Source organism: Bos indicus, chromosome 5 (genome assembly GCF_029378745.1).
Source record: "Bos indicus isolate NIAB-ARS_2022 breed Sahiwal x Tharparkar chromosome 5, NIAB-ARS_B.indTharparkar_mat_pri_1.0, whole genome shotgun sequence".
NCBI classification, from domain to species: Eukaryota; Metazoa; Chordata; class Mammalia; order Artiodactyla; family Bovidae; genus Bos; species Bos indicus.
The window spans coordinates 109085106-109100790 of NC_091764.1; the positions used below are offsets into that span (position 1 = coordinate 109085106).

The window sequence follows — 15685 nt, forward strand, 5'->3', positions numbered from 1 at the left end:
TTTTCATCTCTAGAAGGACTTTTTGGGTCTTTGAAATGTTTTTAATGTCTCTGCTTAAATTTTTGACCATATGGAATACAGTTATGGCTACAGTTTTAATATCCTTGTCTGCTAATTCTAACATCTGTGTGGTTCTGGGTCCATTTAGATGATTTTTCTCCTCACTACAGGTTGTATTTACCTGGTCTCTTGCGTTAGTACAAGACACTAAATTTCACCTTGGATAATTTTGAATTCTTTTGAATTCAATTAATTCAAAATAGTTATATAAATATTCTTGAAGTTTATACTGGGACTCAGTTAAGCTACTTGGAAGCAGTTTGATCCTTTTTCATCTTGTTTTAAAATTTTTTAGATAGAATCAGTACAGCATTTAGTGTAAGATGAATACTGCCCACGACTTAGGCAGAACCCCTTGGGTCTTATGCCCTATGAGTCATGAGATTTTAAAGTCTGGTTTGTAGGCATTATCCCCAGCTCTGTGTATGTACTGGGAGCTGTATTATTCTTCTTAATAATCCTCTTGCGGGATCTTTGGCAGAAGGACCCTGCCTCTGTTGTTCAGATCTTTGTATTGCCCCATCCCCTTGAGGGTGAGAGGTACCTGAGACTTGTTTCTAACTGATGAACTATGACAGGTTAATGGGAGGCCTCTTCTGTGAGCAGGCTGTGTCACATGAAAGATGATGAGATGCAGATGGTATGACCAAGTTACAGTATGTAAGACCCTACTTTAGCCACTTGGAGCTGGAAGGGCCCCCAGGGGCCTGGAGAAGCCAGAGGCTATGCCAGAGGACCCCAGGTGCCAAGGTGGCCTCCAGAACCCAGGCTGCGTGTAGCCATGGGAGATGGATCCTGCCCTCCATCAGTTCAGGCTTGGAACAGATGCTTATCCAGATGATGCTGCACCCAGGTCGACACCTCGAGTACAGTGCACAGAGGGTCAGGCCATGCCGTGCCTGGGCTCCTGACCCACAGACACTTCGGGATATTAAGGTGGGCTGTTTAACCACTGAGGTTGTGGTCATTTGTTTCCTAGTAATAGCAAGTGAGTACAGTTCTTCCCTCAGCCCCAGGTGGCTCCCTCACTCGCATGCGTCCACCATCCAAAGCGGCCCTCTACAGGGTGGCTCTTTCTTGTCTGCTCCTCCATCTTTGAGATCCAGCAGCTTTGTCTCCTTGGACTCTCAGATCTGTCTCTTCAGTCATCTGCCAGACCGCCCCCGGGTGGGCCCCTGTGTATGTTCTGGTCTGAAAACTAACAAGGCAACAGATGGGCAGTGGCAGGGTCCACCTGGTTGGTTCCCCATTTCTCAGGGCTCTTCCTTTGCTGGTTGATGTCCAGGATCTTGAAAACTGTCGTTTCAACCACTTTTGCTATTTTGATTTTGGGTGTTCATGGCAAGAGGGTAGATCTGGTCCTTATTAACCCATCTTGGCCAGAAGTCCTCACCTCTATGAGTCTTGTCATATTTCTGTAGTTGTAAAACCACTATTGCAATCAAGATAGAAAATGTTTCTCTTGTCCCCCGAAGCATCCTTATAGCTACCCCTCCCTGTGCTAACACATGGCAACCGCTGACCTGGTTTCCATTCCTATAGTTTTGCTTTTCCCAGGACATCATATAAATGGATCATTCAGTACGCAGCCTTTGGGGTCTGGCTTCTTTCAGTGCGCAAGATGCTTTCACAAGTCTTCCGTGTTACTGCCCGTACCTGCCACTCATTCCTTATTGCTGAGAAGCATCCTATTGTATAGATGAATCACAGTCCTTTCAGTGACTCTGAAGTCATTAGTCCAATGAGCCACAGACACCAGGGGAGGAGGTCAAAGCCCAGGGCTCTGCTCTCCTTGCTTCTCCCTTCCTACCTTTTTGTCCACCCAGCCTCTTCTCCACCGGCCTCCTGCCTTCCTTTAGCAGAACTTAGGTTGACTTGCCTAATCATGTGATAATGATTGTTATTTGAAAACCAACCCAGAGCCTTTCAGCCCATACTCTGCAGGCTGAGACGTCACCCTCTGTCCCTGGAGCCAGACTCCTGGTGGAGATGACAGAGGGGGAAATCCAGGGTAACATTTCTGAAGTTCGTGAACTTGGCATAATAGCACTCTTTGGAGGCTGCCTTGAGATTATCTAGTTCCTCCTGCTTCCTCCCCCTCCTCCTGTCCTGTCCCTTCACAGGAAGGACAGTCCTGTGAGCTCAGAAGTGCCAGCCGGCCTGAGTGCATCCCTGGCTTGTGCATCTTAGTGCTTGGATTTCTAATCCACCAGGAGAGTCCAGGGAACCTCATGAAGGGTGAGACGGGACTGGACACTCCAAGGATACCGAGAGTTGAGTAAACAGCCAAAGTCCTGCGGCAGGGCGGTACTCCAGGAGGAGGTCACACGGCCACTTCTTCCCCATGGCTGTACAGGCATTCAGAAGGACGAGGAGCGGGTGTGCCACTTACCCACAGAACCAACCGTGCCCACTGAGCAAGCTGTCAGGAGAGGGGTGCTCACCCATTTCCCTACCAGACACAAGGGAGAAGCAGAGGGCCAGTGGGTCTCCTCCAAGGAGACTCAGCTCTCGGGGCTGCCCAAGTCCTGGTAGACCTTCCTTGTGCTCAGACCTTAGAGCTCATGTTAATTAGGAATGTCTTCAGCTTCAAGTGACAGGACACAGGAAGCCTGGAACAGCCTCAAGGTTGCTCCAGCAGTTTCGGGTGCCACTAAGGACCCAAACACTTTATCACTTCCCACTGCCTCACTCCAGTCTGTTCGTACTCAGCTCCTTTTCTCGTTCTTGCCGATGGTTATGCAGACCCTGCATCACCTGCGTTCAAGGCAGGGGTGGTGAGGGAGGTGTGGTACCAGCAACATTCGTGTCTTTTAATAGGAGACAGAGGTTTTCCCAGTCCCCTCCCCCCACAATAACATATCTCGAATTAAATATGAGTGTCAGCCGGGGATCTTGTTAAAACAGATTTAGATCCTTAGATCTGGGGTGGAGCCTGAGATGCTACACTTGGACCAAGCTCCCAGGTAGTGTTGGCTCTCCTGGCCACTGCATGGTGGGGGCCAGGGACCAGGCTGTTTTTCCTTCATCTTTTTACCAGGATCAGGGGGCTGGTTAACAGCTAGCTGCAAGGGAGGCTCGAGAGGTGGCTGTGTTTTCAGCCTTCCCTGGGGAAGGAGACAGAAGAGAAGGCAGATGGAGAGAGTCTGGGTTGCAGACCACCAGCTCGGGTTCTGTTGAAAATGCAGATGTGGAGCTCTGAGGATTCAGGTGGACTTGGGACAAGGGGGAGTTTTTGCCTCCGTGAGGGAGCCATGGATCTACTTCACTGGGTTCATGGGCACCTCCAAGAATGCTCAGCCTGTGTGCCAGGGTCTCTGCACCAAACCTGGGGCCCAGCACACGGTAGGCACTTAGACGTGTCTGATGAGTTGGAATGTCCCTGGCGAGTCCTCTTATCACAGGGCTGCTTCTTGTGGGTGCAGCGTGCCCGGCTGAGCATGGGACTCTTGTTAAAATGCAAATTCTGATCTAGTACATCAGGACGGGGATCCAGGGTGCTGCTCTTTTAATTTTTTCAAATCCTCATCCTCTTTTGTTTTTGTAAGTTTAAATATAGTTGATTTACAATATTGTATCAGTTTCAGATGTATAGCTTCAGATTTTTTCCCGTTATAGACGATTATAAGATATGGAATGCAGTCCCCTGTGCTATGCAGTAGGGCCTTCTTGTTTACCTATTTTATATATAGTAGTGTGTGTCCGCCAACCCCAAATAGCTCCCCTTTCCCCTTTGGGAACCCTAAGTTTGTTTTCTATGTCTGTGAGTCTGTTTCTGTTTTGTAAATAAGTTAATTTGTATTGTTTTTTTTAGATTCCACATAAAAGTGATATCATATAATATTTGTCTCTTTGCCTGACTTACTTCACCTACTGTGACAATCTCTAGGTCCATGCTGCTGCCAATGGCATTATTTCATTCTTTTTTAGGGTTGAGTAATACTCCACTGTACATGTGTACCACATCTTCTTTATCCATTCTTCTGTTGGTGGATATTTTAGGTTGCTTCCATGTCCTGGTTATGGTAAATAGGGCTGCAATTAACCCTAGGGTGAATGTGTCTTTTTGAAGTATGATTTTCTCCAGATATGTGTTTGCCCAGGCATGAGACTACAGGATCATATGGTAGCTCTTTGTTTAGCTTCTTAAGGAACCTCCATACTGTTCTCCGTAGTGGCTGCACCAATGTATATTCCTACCAACAGTGTAGGAGCATTCCCTTTTCTCCACCCAGGGTGCTGCTGCTTAAACAAACGTCCAGGGGATCCCACTTTAAATAGAAAGGGCCCAGAACATCCAAAGTCAGGGCCTTCTTCCTGACTCACCAGGGCAAGTGGCTGTGTGTGAAGATGTGGGCAGGTCTTGGTTACGGAGCCTGGGGTGTAGAGAGGGGTTGCGGGGGCGGGGGGTGGCCTCCGTGTGTCTCCAAGGCAGGGGGCCTGGATGCCTGCTGATCTCATTTGTGCCCTCCAGGCCCTGTGTGCCGAAAACAAAAGTGAGCATCATAGCCGGGTGAGAGGAAAGACCAGCCAAGCTAATCTTTCAACAGCTCTTAACTTGCTTGGCTCCATCCCAGCCTGGCCTCCGGCGGGTGCGAGGACCATGGGCGACTGCACGAGGCCCGGGCTCAGATACTTGAACCTCCCAGACTCAGGAGGGTGCGGGGCGGGGAGAAGTCCTTCCGTTTTGGGGGGTGGGAGGGAATGCTGAGTTCTCCAGAGCTGGGCTCCAGGCTTTTTTTTTTTTTTTTAAGTAGCGGGAACCAAGTTACTGGAATTTCTTCTGAGTTAGAAGCCAAACAAAAAGTTTCTTGCGGTTTCAGTTACACAAGAGGCTGCTGCCAAGACAAAATGAATAAGAGCTGCCGAGAGGAGAGGCTGGGAAGAGGCTGGGGTGAGGGACTGCACGAGGGGCCAGGGTCGTGGAACCACCCTCCCTGACGAGCTCACTGCTGGCTCCGTACCATCAGCTTTTAGGAGAGGAACGACCTGGACAGGTCTTCCCCCCAGGATCAGAGTAAGCAAGCAGGAGGAATCTGGGCAAGTGCTGCGTCCACTGTGAGACGCGTCCACATGTAAGCGATTACCGTGATTATCGCATCTGATTTACCGTAACTCAGCCTCTCTCCGGGGGGCTTGGCTTTGTTCCGGTCCCGACTGATGGCAGCTGGACCAGACGGTCATCCTGGCCCCAAGCTATGAGGCTCTCGGCCAGCCTTGCTCAGCATGAGGCTGCAGTCACCCCACCCCTGCAACCAGGGCAGGGAAGATTCACATCCATTGGTGACCCACAAACTTCATTTTTCTCGATGCCCCCAGCCCCCTCCCTGCCACCTTTCTGGGAGCCACAGGACGGCCTGGCCCCAAAGGTTCCCTTGCCTCAAGGCGCCTCTGGCCGGTGAAACACCAGGCTTGTGAGTTCCTTCATCAGCCTGTGATGGTGGACATGGGTGATGTCCCTGCTCTGGACGGCCCACTGGATGGTGGGGGCACATGGAGAAGAAATAATGGGTGACTTGGGTGTTCAAGCTCTTACAAGTTGCTCTCCTCTGGGGAGAGGCACATGGATTCGAGGCTCATTCTCATAGTCTAGATGTTTTTCTTACGGAGGGATCTCATCACAGGATCGTGGAATTCGTCACTTTTCCAACAGATTGTGTCTCAGGTGCTGGCCTGGGTTTTGGGGACTTCCTGTGTTTGAAATTCAGCCATTCCTCTCCAAATTCCAAAACAAAGTTCTTGTGAAAAGCTTCCTAAAAGCTAGCATAAATCCATATATTGGTGACTAGATTTCTGCCTGGCTTATGGGACCAGTGCCCACATGGCCCAGTCAGAATAGAAGTGCCTTTCTTTACAAGTCCATTTATTTGGACGAAATGTACCAGTTCCTAGAGATAACCCAGAGATCTTTCCTGGGCTGTAAGTAGATCCTCTGTGTATCTCTTCATATGTTTATTCAGCAAATATTTGTTTAGCATGTGCTGCGAGCCAGGCACGGGGGAATGTATCAGGGGACATACATTTCTCTTTATCCTGTATCCACCCCATGTGGGTTTGTGTTTTAATAGGAGACACAGCAATGAAGCATCGACCTCATAAATAAGTCTGTTGAGGGGATGGGGGCAGCACTGTGCTCCCCACACACACTCCCTCCTGCCATGTCGCTGGGCCAGTGTCCCCCAGGCAATGCTGTCAATCCCAGAGGAACGGGTGGACAGGGAGGGTTGCATAGGAAGGTGGGTGTTGTGATCAGCACCCTGAAGGGCAGCTCCAGCCTGAGTGGTCTGGACATGGCCTTGTCCATGATAACCCACCTCTAATTCTGTGATTCTGGGTGAAGGACTTGTGCACCACCGGGAGTGACCATGTGATTCGTTAATTGTCATCTGTGGCCACACATCAGAATTGCCTGTGATTAACTGTGGTATTGGAGAAGACTCTTGAGAGTCTCTTGGACTGCAAGGGAATCCAACCAGTCCATCCTGAAGGAGATCAGCCCTGGGTGTTCTTTGGAAGGAATGATGCTAAAGCTCAAACTCCAGTACTTTGGCCACCTCATGCGAAGAGTTGTCTCATTGGAAAAGACTCTGATGGTGGGAAGGGTTGGGGGCAGGAGGAGAAGGGGACAACAGAGGATGAGATGGCTGGATGGCATCACCGACTCGATGGACGTGAGTCTGAGTGAACTCCGGGAGTTGGTGATGGACAGGGAGGCCTGGTGTGCTGCAATTCATGGGGTCGCAAAGAGTTGGACACAACTGAGTGACTAAACTGAACTGAACAAAAATAGTAGTAGTCATGTATGAATGTGAGAGTTGGACCATAAAGAAGGCTGAGCGCCGAAGAATTGATGCTTTTAAGCTATGGTGTTGGAGAAGACTCTTGAGAGTCCCTTGGACTTCGAGGAGATCCAACCAATCAATCCTAAAGGAAATCAGTCCTTAATATTCTTTGGAAGGACTAATGCTGACGCTGAAGCTCCAATACTTTGGCCACCTGATGCAGAGTCAACTCAGTGGAAAAGATCCTGATGCTGGGAAAGATTGAAGACAGGAGGAGAAGGGGATGACAGAGGGCAAGATGGTTGGATGGCATCACTGACTCGAAGGACATGAGTTTGAGCAAGCCCCAGGAGTTGGTGATGGACAGGGAAGCCTGGCATGCTGCAGTCCATGGGGTCACAAAGAGTCAGACACAACTGAGAGACTGAGCAACAGCAGAAACTGGACACTGCACGTTCATTTAGCCTCTCGGTTCTCCAGCTTCAATGGGCATCTGGTTCACGGGGAGGACAGGCAAGAACACACACCCCGGGCCCCACCCACAGAGCTTCAGTGGCTCTGGAACCGAGGTGAGATTTTGAGTTTCTAACAAGCTCTGGGTGCTGCTGAGGGGCTGGTCCCGACCATGGTCAAGGATCACACTGTGGTCTCAGCAGTGACACGGCCTCTCTGCTGGTGTGACCGGGCTGTGGGACGTTATCAGACTCCCCAGTGACTCTGATGTGCAGCCACAGCTAAAGTCTGCTTCCAACTCTGAGATGACTGTGTCACTACTCAGCCTGTGCCAGGCACCACGTAGAGGTGAAGGGTACTTTTGGGGGCCTCTGATTCCTGAGCCATCAGGGGGCACAGCCTTGCCTGGCATATGGTGGGCATCCATGTCCTTTGGAGAAGGGAGGTTAAGCTCTGTCCCCCAGCCCTGCCCCATGAGCAGGGGTGTGCAAGACATGGCCAATGGTGCTGACCTCTGCCCTGAGCCTCCCTCCCCTCCAATCGGCTTCCCCCTGAGGTCTGATCATTTCCTGCCAAACTAGGGCCATTGACCTCACTCGAGTTCAGAAGCTTTTGTGCAGATCCCCCGTGGGCAGCATACGGACCAGTCTCCCAGTGGCCCTGGTGGTCTGGAAACACAGTCGGCTGCTCCAGGGCGGCTGTGTGCTCCCAGGCTGCACCCACCCCATGGTCCCCACCCAGTGGGTCTGCAGTGGCAGCCTCCTCTCCAGCCCTTCAGCCACGAGCTGTGTGTGCTACTTGACTGGTTTTCTGCCCAGTTTGGGTGCCGGGCAGAGAGCCTGGCCTCGTGTCCCATGTGCTGTGTCCTTGGCGGGCCTGAGCCTCCCTGGCCTGGCCTCCCGGGGCCCCTCCCTGCCCCAGGCTCGGGCGTCCACACTGAGTGGCCCTGTGGTCCGGCAGCCCTGGTCAGCCGATTCTCTGGTGCAGCCTGGTGTGCCAGGGGCTGCTGCCAGCAGCCAGTGTGCACGTGGGGCCTGAGCATGACAAGGTGAATGGTGGGACATGAACTTTAATTAAGGGTCTGTCCCCTGGCTCAGCCTGCCTGTGAGGATGTAGAATGCCCCACTCAGGCTGCCCAGCGGGCAGAGAGGGCCCTTTGTGCGGAGCGGATGGAGGGAAGGACTGGGGCCTCACTGACACCACGGGCCTTTGATCAGTTAGCACCACATGTAGCCCAGATGGGAGACAGGTGGGTGATGAGCAGAGCTGGGGGAGCCGAGGCCTCCTCTCAGGTACATGCTGGGGGGGCAGGGGGTGGAGAACGGAGGTATGGCGAGGTTCACAGAGTGAGGCCTGGATGTGGCTATCAGGGTGCTGGGCCCACAGGCACCCCATTTGCTGGAGCCCAGAGGGGTAGGCCAGGGGAGGGGAACCCTGTCCCCAGAGAACAGAGGAAGAACTCCTTCCTGTAGAAATCTCCAGAAAAGGGATGGACAAGAGATGCAGAGTCCACACATGTCTGCCACCCGGCTCTGGTGGGTTCAGGGGTCAGCTGTGCGGACAGCAAGTTCCTTCGGGTGACAACCATTTGCTACACTTCTGACATGCGCTGGCTCAGGGGCCGTGGGGACACGGCTGGGCCCCGAGGTCACTGTGCCATCGGAGGGCCATTGGAGGACACAGACGCAAGCAGGCCATCACGGTACCCGAGTCAAAGGCTTGCATGCAGAGCAAACCGGGGGTACCAGATCTGAAGTGACTTTTTGGGGTCCTTGGGGATCAAACCCAGATATCCTATCACATTAATTTTTTTTGCTTACAAAAGAGCTGCCCCCTGCTCATTCATGTCCATGCTCACATTTATGTCACTGAGTCACTCTCCTGATAAGAGGAGCTTTGTGTCACAAAGGATCCAAATATTTGGACTTGGAGGGTCACCTGGCCACACCTCCCACTTGAAACCTGAGGATGCTGGAGCCAGAGACATTAAGGAAATTGCCCCAGAGTGGCACTCAGTCAGCGATACAGCTTGGGGGCCAGCTGCTTTCCCGACTCCCAGCTCAGCGCTGCTCTGAGTCTCTGCCTCGAGTCACCTCTGCAAAAGTGGAGCCGGTGCAGGCGACGTCCCCGGGTGCCACAGGCTGGCCGCGCTCACTCTGAAGAGCTAATGTTTCAGTTGGCACAGCAGCTCCCGAGTCTGCAGGTGGGTAAGCGTGAGCAGGTGGAGGAGCAGCGGCAGAAGTGGGCCTTCTGGCCAGCACCTGGTCCTCGGCAGGTGTCCTGGCGGTTGGGGGTGGGGCACCAGGAGGAGGATGAGTCCGGGACACTGCTGCCCCCCACTCCCACCAGCTCAGCAGGGCAGGGCAGGTCTCTGGAGGGGGTGGTGCCAGTTCCCTCCTGCCCCAAGAAGCCCCACAGGGTGCAGCCCGACCCCAGTGAAGCCATGAACCACTGGAAGAGTGTAAGATGAGAAGAGAGCGCTGTCAGAGGTGGGGGGATTACTCTCTTTGGGGAAAGGAATTCTCTGTGTCAAGGAGCTTCCTTCCCCAGCCTTGAAGACCCACAAGGTGACCAGACAGTAGGGTGGGACCTGACTCACTGTCATGTCCATGACCAGCAACCAGAGGGACTCGCCTGAGCTATGTTGGGGGACACGCTCAGGCCGCTTCACCCGGCTCCCTCCTTCTGGACCTGGGCTGTTGAGCTCGGGGTCTTGGAGAATGAGTGGAGGCTTGGATTTAGGTTCTGTTGCCTGGATTTAAATCCTCGGTTCTACCAACCTCCAACTGTGTGGGCAGGTCACTTAGCCTCACTGAGTCCTGGATCCTTTGTAACATGAGGTGATAACTCATACATCTTAGGCCTGTGGCCAGGACTAATCTTATCTAACCACCTAGCAGTGGGTCTGGCTCATGGGAAGCCCTAAAATGGTAGCCCTTATTAAAACGGAACAGTAAAAGCTCCTTTCTTTGAAGCAGGGGAAAAAAAAAAGTTATTTGGAAACAGAGCTGTGTTTTAATGAAGGAACCTCAACATTCAGAAACGCCAGCGGAAACACTCAAAATGGAACCCAGGTGGGCGCCTGTCTGAGGCCTTGGCCTGCCTGCCCCACAGCCCAGCCCTGAGCCCAGGATGGAGGGACCCCTACACCGCCTACCAGGGCTTCCTACAAACTGCAGAAACCCTCCTTTCCCAGGGTCTGGGTCCTGGGTGAGCAGGACCCCAAGGGAGGGGAAGGAAGGGAGGGTAACTAGTGGCTTTGCAACTGTTTTGATTACTTCAGCTTGAGATGTTTGCAAATAAGATGTTAAAGGCTGTAGGTTTTGTCTGGTCTTAAGTTCAGCATATTGGTAGTTTTATTAAAACTTGTCATGGCAACAACCTGTGGTGGGGGGTGGGGGGCAGGATTTGGCAGTGACTGAGCTGTAGGCCGCCACCTGGGGGAGCGTGGGGAGGGGCTGATGTGCGTGGCACCCCGGACCACTGTCCATCCCTTCTGAGAAGTGAGGGGAAGAGGTTACAAGGCACTGGAGCGTGCGTTCGCTGCCTGTATCACCTCTGTTTTCTAGGCAACAGGAAGAGCTTTTTCCAGGAAACTCAGTGAGCCAGAGGAAGAGAGATGCATGAAGGAACAAAGCCTTATCTTTTTGTCTTATGTTTTGTCTTATTTTTTAAATATTTTTTATGTTTTCTTGTCTTGCGTTTTGTTTTATGTTTCGGTTGGGAAGAGCTCTCAACCAAAAAGGCAGGACAAGGCTGTTTCAGCTTCTCACTGCTCAGCCGGGTTGAAGACCTGCCAGGTTGATGACCTGCTGGGGACTGGGTCAGTGAGACCCCAGGAGGGCATCGCCAGGGTGAGAATAAGGGGACAGAGGCCCACTAAGCATCCTAAGTGCCAGGCCTGGTGCTGGCTCCTGGAGAGGCCTGGCTTCATCCTCAGGAAGATGATGGTTTGGGGGTGAGATGGCAGGTGTAGGTGAGTGAGGGGCTGGGAGCCAGGTCCACCCTCCTCCAGAATCTCGGAGACGGGAGACATGGCCCCTGACATCAGAGACATGGTTCAACCCCTCACAAGTCCCCGCCCCAAGCAGCAGCCCCTGGTGCAAGAACAGCGGGAATTCCCTGCGTCTCAGGGTCCCCTCCTGCCTGGCTCCCCACTGCGGTCCATCGTGTCCCACCACGCTGGACCTGAGCTGAGTGCTGGGGGGCCGCTCTGGCTCAGGGCCCTGTGAGGAGCTTCCATACCTGCCTCCTGTCTTTTGTTTCCTGGCTTATCTATTGGCATGAGAAGTCCTCGGCACCTCCCACAGGAGCTTTTTTGCACCTTTTGGGGCTATGCCAGGTACAAATACCTGTCTGTCTGTGTTACTTGGTTTTTCTTGGGGGCCCTGGGAGTACAGTTCAGTCTGGAGGGGAGCAGAGGGGACACCTGGACACTGAAGGCTCAAGGGTTATGGTCGAGGGTCGCTTTGGCCACTCATTGGCCCGGCCCATCTGTCCCCACAGTGGACAGTCAGAGGTGATGTGACAGCTTCCTGCCTGGGAAGGTCTCTTGCAAGGAGATAGTACTATTTTTTTTTAATTGATGTATAGTTGATTTACAGTGTTGTGTTAATTTCTTCTGTACAGCAAAGCGACTCAGTTATATACATATATATACATCATTTTTCATTTTCTTTACATTATAGTTTATCACAGGATACTGAATATGGTTCCCTGTGCTGTACAGGAGGACTTTGTTGTTTATCCATCATGTATATAATAATTTGCATCTGCCAACCCCAAACTCCCAAAACTTCCCTCTCCCTGCCTTCCTTCCCTTGGTAGCCACAAGTCTGTTCTCTGTCCATGAGTCTCTTTCTGTTTCATAGATAAATTCATTTGTATCTCATTTTAGATTCCACATGTAAGTGATGTCATAGGGTATTTGTCTTTCTCTGTCTGACTTACTTCACTTAGTATGATCATCTCTAGCTTCATCCATGTTGCTGCAAATGGCATTATTTCATTCATTTTTATGGCTGAAAATTTTCCATTGTATAAATGCATCACATCTTCTTTATCCGTTCCTCTGTCAGTGGACATTAGGTTGTTTTAGTGTCTTGGTTGTTGTAAGTAGAAACAACACTACTTTTCACGTGCCACCTGAAGGCCAAAAGTGAGAGAAGTGGGCTCCGGCTCTGCACAGGGACAGACAGAATAGCTTTCCTGACACGAGTAAATGCCCCTTTGCTCGTTAGCAGTGAACTTCCGACAAGAGACTCTCCTCTGACCGTGACGTGTGGATGGACGTGTGGTTCTTCCTAAAGGCGGAAGGATAAACTGAATGTCTAGGTCACTTTAAGAAGCGTTGGCAGAATTCATTGGCAGGGCCTGAGCCAGGGAGCCAGGGAAAGTCTAAAGGGAAGAAAAGTCCAAGGAGAGGCCGTGGGGAAGCAGCCTGGGACAAGTGTGATGGGCCAAGGCGGGGCACAGGGCCACTGGCAGGGCTTCCTACTACTCAGCTGTTCCACTCTTTTGCCTCAGACAGCTCCCAAGGGTCCAGGGACATCCACCTTCTTCCTTCTGAGCCTGCCTGGAGCTGTGAGCACAGCCTGGGGAGGTGCTCGGGCCCAGGGCTGGGCTGACTCAGGACAGAGGGGCAGGAGGCGCCTCCTCTGCCCACCATTGAGGGGACGTTGGTAGAACCCTCCGTCCCTGAAGGCCAGCTCTACACTCTGCTGTCCTCCCTGTGAGTCTTAAAGCTTTCCAATCTTATAAAAATGTTTTCTTGTTGTTGTTCAGTCACTAAGTTGTGTCCAACTCTTGCAACTCCATGAACTGCTGCATGCGAGGCTCCTCTGCCCTCCACTATTTCCCCGAGTTTGCTCAAATTCATGTCCATTTGAGTCAATGATGCCTTCTAACCATCTCATCTCTCATTTCCCAGAATCATGGTCTTTTCCAATGAGTTGGCTCTTTGCATCAGGTGGCCAAAGTATTGGAGCTTCTGCTTTAGCATCAGTCCTTCCAGTGAATATTCAGGGTTGATTTCCTTTAGGATGGACTGGTTGGATCTCCTTGCCATCCAAGAGACTCTCAAGAGTCTTCTCCAGCACCACAGTTCAAAAGCATCAATTCTTCGGCACTCGACCTTCTTTATAGTCCAACTCTCACATCCGTAAATGACTACTGGAAAACCCATAGCTTTGACTGTAAACGGTTAGATTTTATACCTCAGGTTAGAAATGCCGCAGCCCCGATCCCTCCTGTAGAATCATACAGATGAGCCTTGTCGAGGTTCAGAAATGTCTTATAGTAAAGGACCTCTCAGTCTTACGATGCTTCTTCCCACAAGCTCTGATGACCTAAGATACCAGTGTCTCTGGCTTTTCTCCTTTGGAAAAACTGGAAAGGAAGGTTCAGGGAGTCAGATACTGAAGGGGCCTTAGAGAAATGTCTACCCTTTCGTTTTCCATGTGAGATGCACAGAGGCCCTGGTTGCTGAGTGGTTTCCCAGGAGTCCCCACCCTGGCGGCGGCAGAGGTGGGAGCCCTGGCCCTGCTCCTGCCTTAATGCTCCTTAGGTATTAAAACCAGCCAGAAACAAAGATGAGAAGGGACTGGGAGCTCTCTGTGTGGTTGGAGGCTATTTTGAAGATTTGTTTTAGATTTGTTTCTGGGTCAGTGATTTTATATAAAGAGTATGATCCAGCTGATTTATTAGGGAAAGAATTGTAAACTTTGGTTTGCTTACAAGAAGAAGTGTTTGGGTTTCTGAAAAGGGTGCTGCTTTTGAGGTTGGATGATTTTTATGAACAATAAGTGTTCACGAACTGAAATCTGGCCACCTCTGCTCTTCACGAAGCCCCACCAATTCCTACCCGAGGCCCCTCATAGCTGTTTAACCCACTCACCGTCCTCGGCCCTTAGCTGGGGGCCTCTCCCATGACTGGGACGTTAAGATACAGAGGCCAGGCTTGCATCTTGGGGGGAGCAGAGGGAGGTGTGGGGCTGGGCTGGTGCGTGGTTCCCTCCCCAACCCCTGTTGGTGCCAGGCCACCCAGTACAGGCTGCAAAGCCTCCTATGTAACATACATCTTCTTGAAGTGGGGCGGGGGCTGCAGAAGCCTTGCCTCGAGCCTCCTCCATGCCTCCTGCCCCCCAAAGGTGAGCAGGAAGCCACCCCTCCCTGGAGGTCCTCCCTTCGTATCCGCCCTCCTGGGAGCCTGAGGATTTGGTGCTCTGCTGGGCGGTCACTGCCCTCCCGTGTCTGCCGGAGGGTGGGGGTGCAAACGAGCTGTGGCCCCCATCCCCACGTGCACCCCTTCTTCAGGAGGGTCTAACACATCGATAGCCTGTCCGCTAGAATGTGTGCAGGCCTATTCTTAGTGCTCTGAGCATGTTGCCTCTTACATAAGACCCGTCGGTGTCTATAAACTCTGCAGGGGCTGTTCGCTCGTGAGAAGGACGGTGTCTGGTCTGCATTGCTCCCCTGCCCTCGCGTTCTAATTTAGGAGGGCACTGCCTGGCTCTGGGCTGGCTCGCCGCCTTCTGCCCAATGCCAACCAGGCCCACTGCCCTCTCCTTTAGGCCTGGTGGGTGCAGAACGTGGGACGCAGAGCGAGACGTGGGCCAGCCCCGTGGGGATGTGGCTGGAACCCTCTATCTTCTTTTATCCCCCAGACACATGCCTCCTCTTCCCTAAGACGGAGCCAGCGGCAGGCAGCAGGGGCTTCGGGAGTGATCCTGGGCCATGATGGGGTCATGGTGGGCTCTGTGGCTCATGGCCATGGCTCCTCACCTGCCAGGGTCCACAGACTGAAGAGTTTGCTGAGGCAGACCCAGAAGCGTAAACAGCAGAGTGTGTTCCCTCCTATTGTAGCCCAGTGGAGGTCAGCCCAGCCCTATTGGAGGTCAGCGGTTGGCAGGGCTGGTCCTCCTGAGGCCTTTCTCCTTGGCTGGTAGACAGCCATCTCTTCCCTGTGGCCAAACTTCCTCTCGTTAGGACACCAGTCAAATTGGACCAGGGTCCTCCCGACCTCATTCTAGCCCAATTACTCTATTGAAACTGTGTCTGTCTACCTGACTCCAAGGTCCTGGGGATTCGGTCTTCATCGTGTGAAGTTGGGGCTGAATCATGGGTGAGTTTGTCTGAATGGGCCTGACCACGTGTGGCCGTGCAGAAGGCAAGCCTGTGTCCAGGTACCATAGTGGCCTGTGCCTGTGAGTGTGGACTATGGCGGCCATCCTTGAGGTATCCCTGCCCCACCCCGGCGGGGTCCTCCATTTGTACAAGAGCCGAGACTCAGGCTTGGGCGGGAGCTCGGCCCGCTCGGCTGCTGGATGCGGGTGGGGCGTGGGTAGCATTTGTCACCTGTGCTGTCAGAGCACTGAGGGTTCAGATGAGGA

The 15685-nt window shown here is 52.3% G+C and overlaps 1 protein-coding gene across 18 annotated transcripts in view; it reads left to right on the forward strand.

Moving 5' to 3' along the window:
- Window positions 1-15685, forward strand: part of CACNA1C (calcium voltage-gated channel subunit alpha1 C) — a 395857-nt gene that overhangs the window by 154489 nt on the left and 225683 nt on the right. The gene's annotated exons all lie outside the window — the stretch shown is intronic.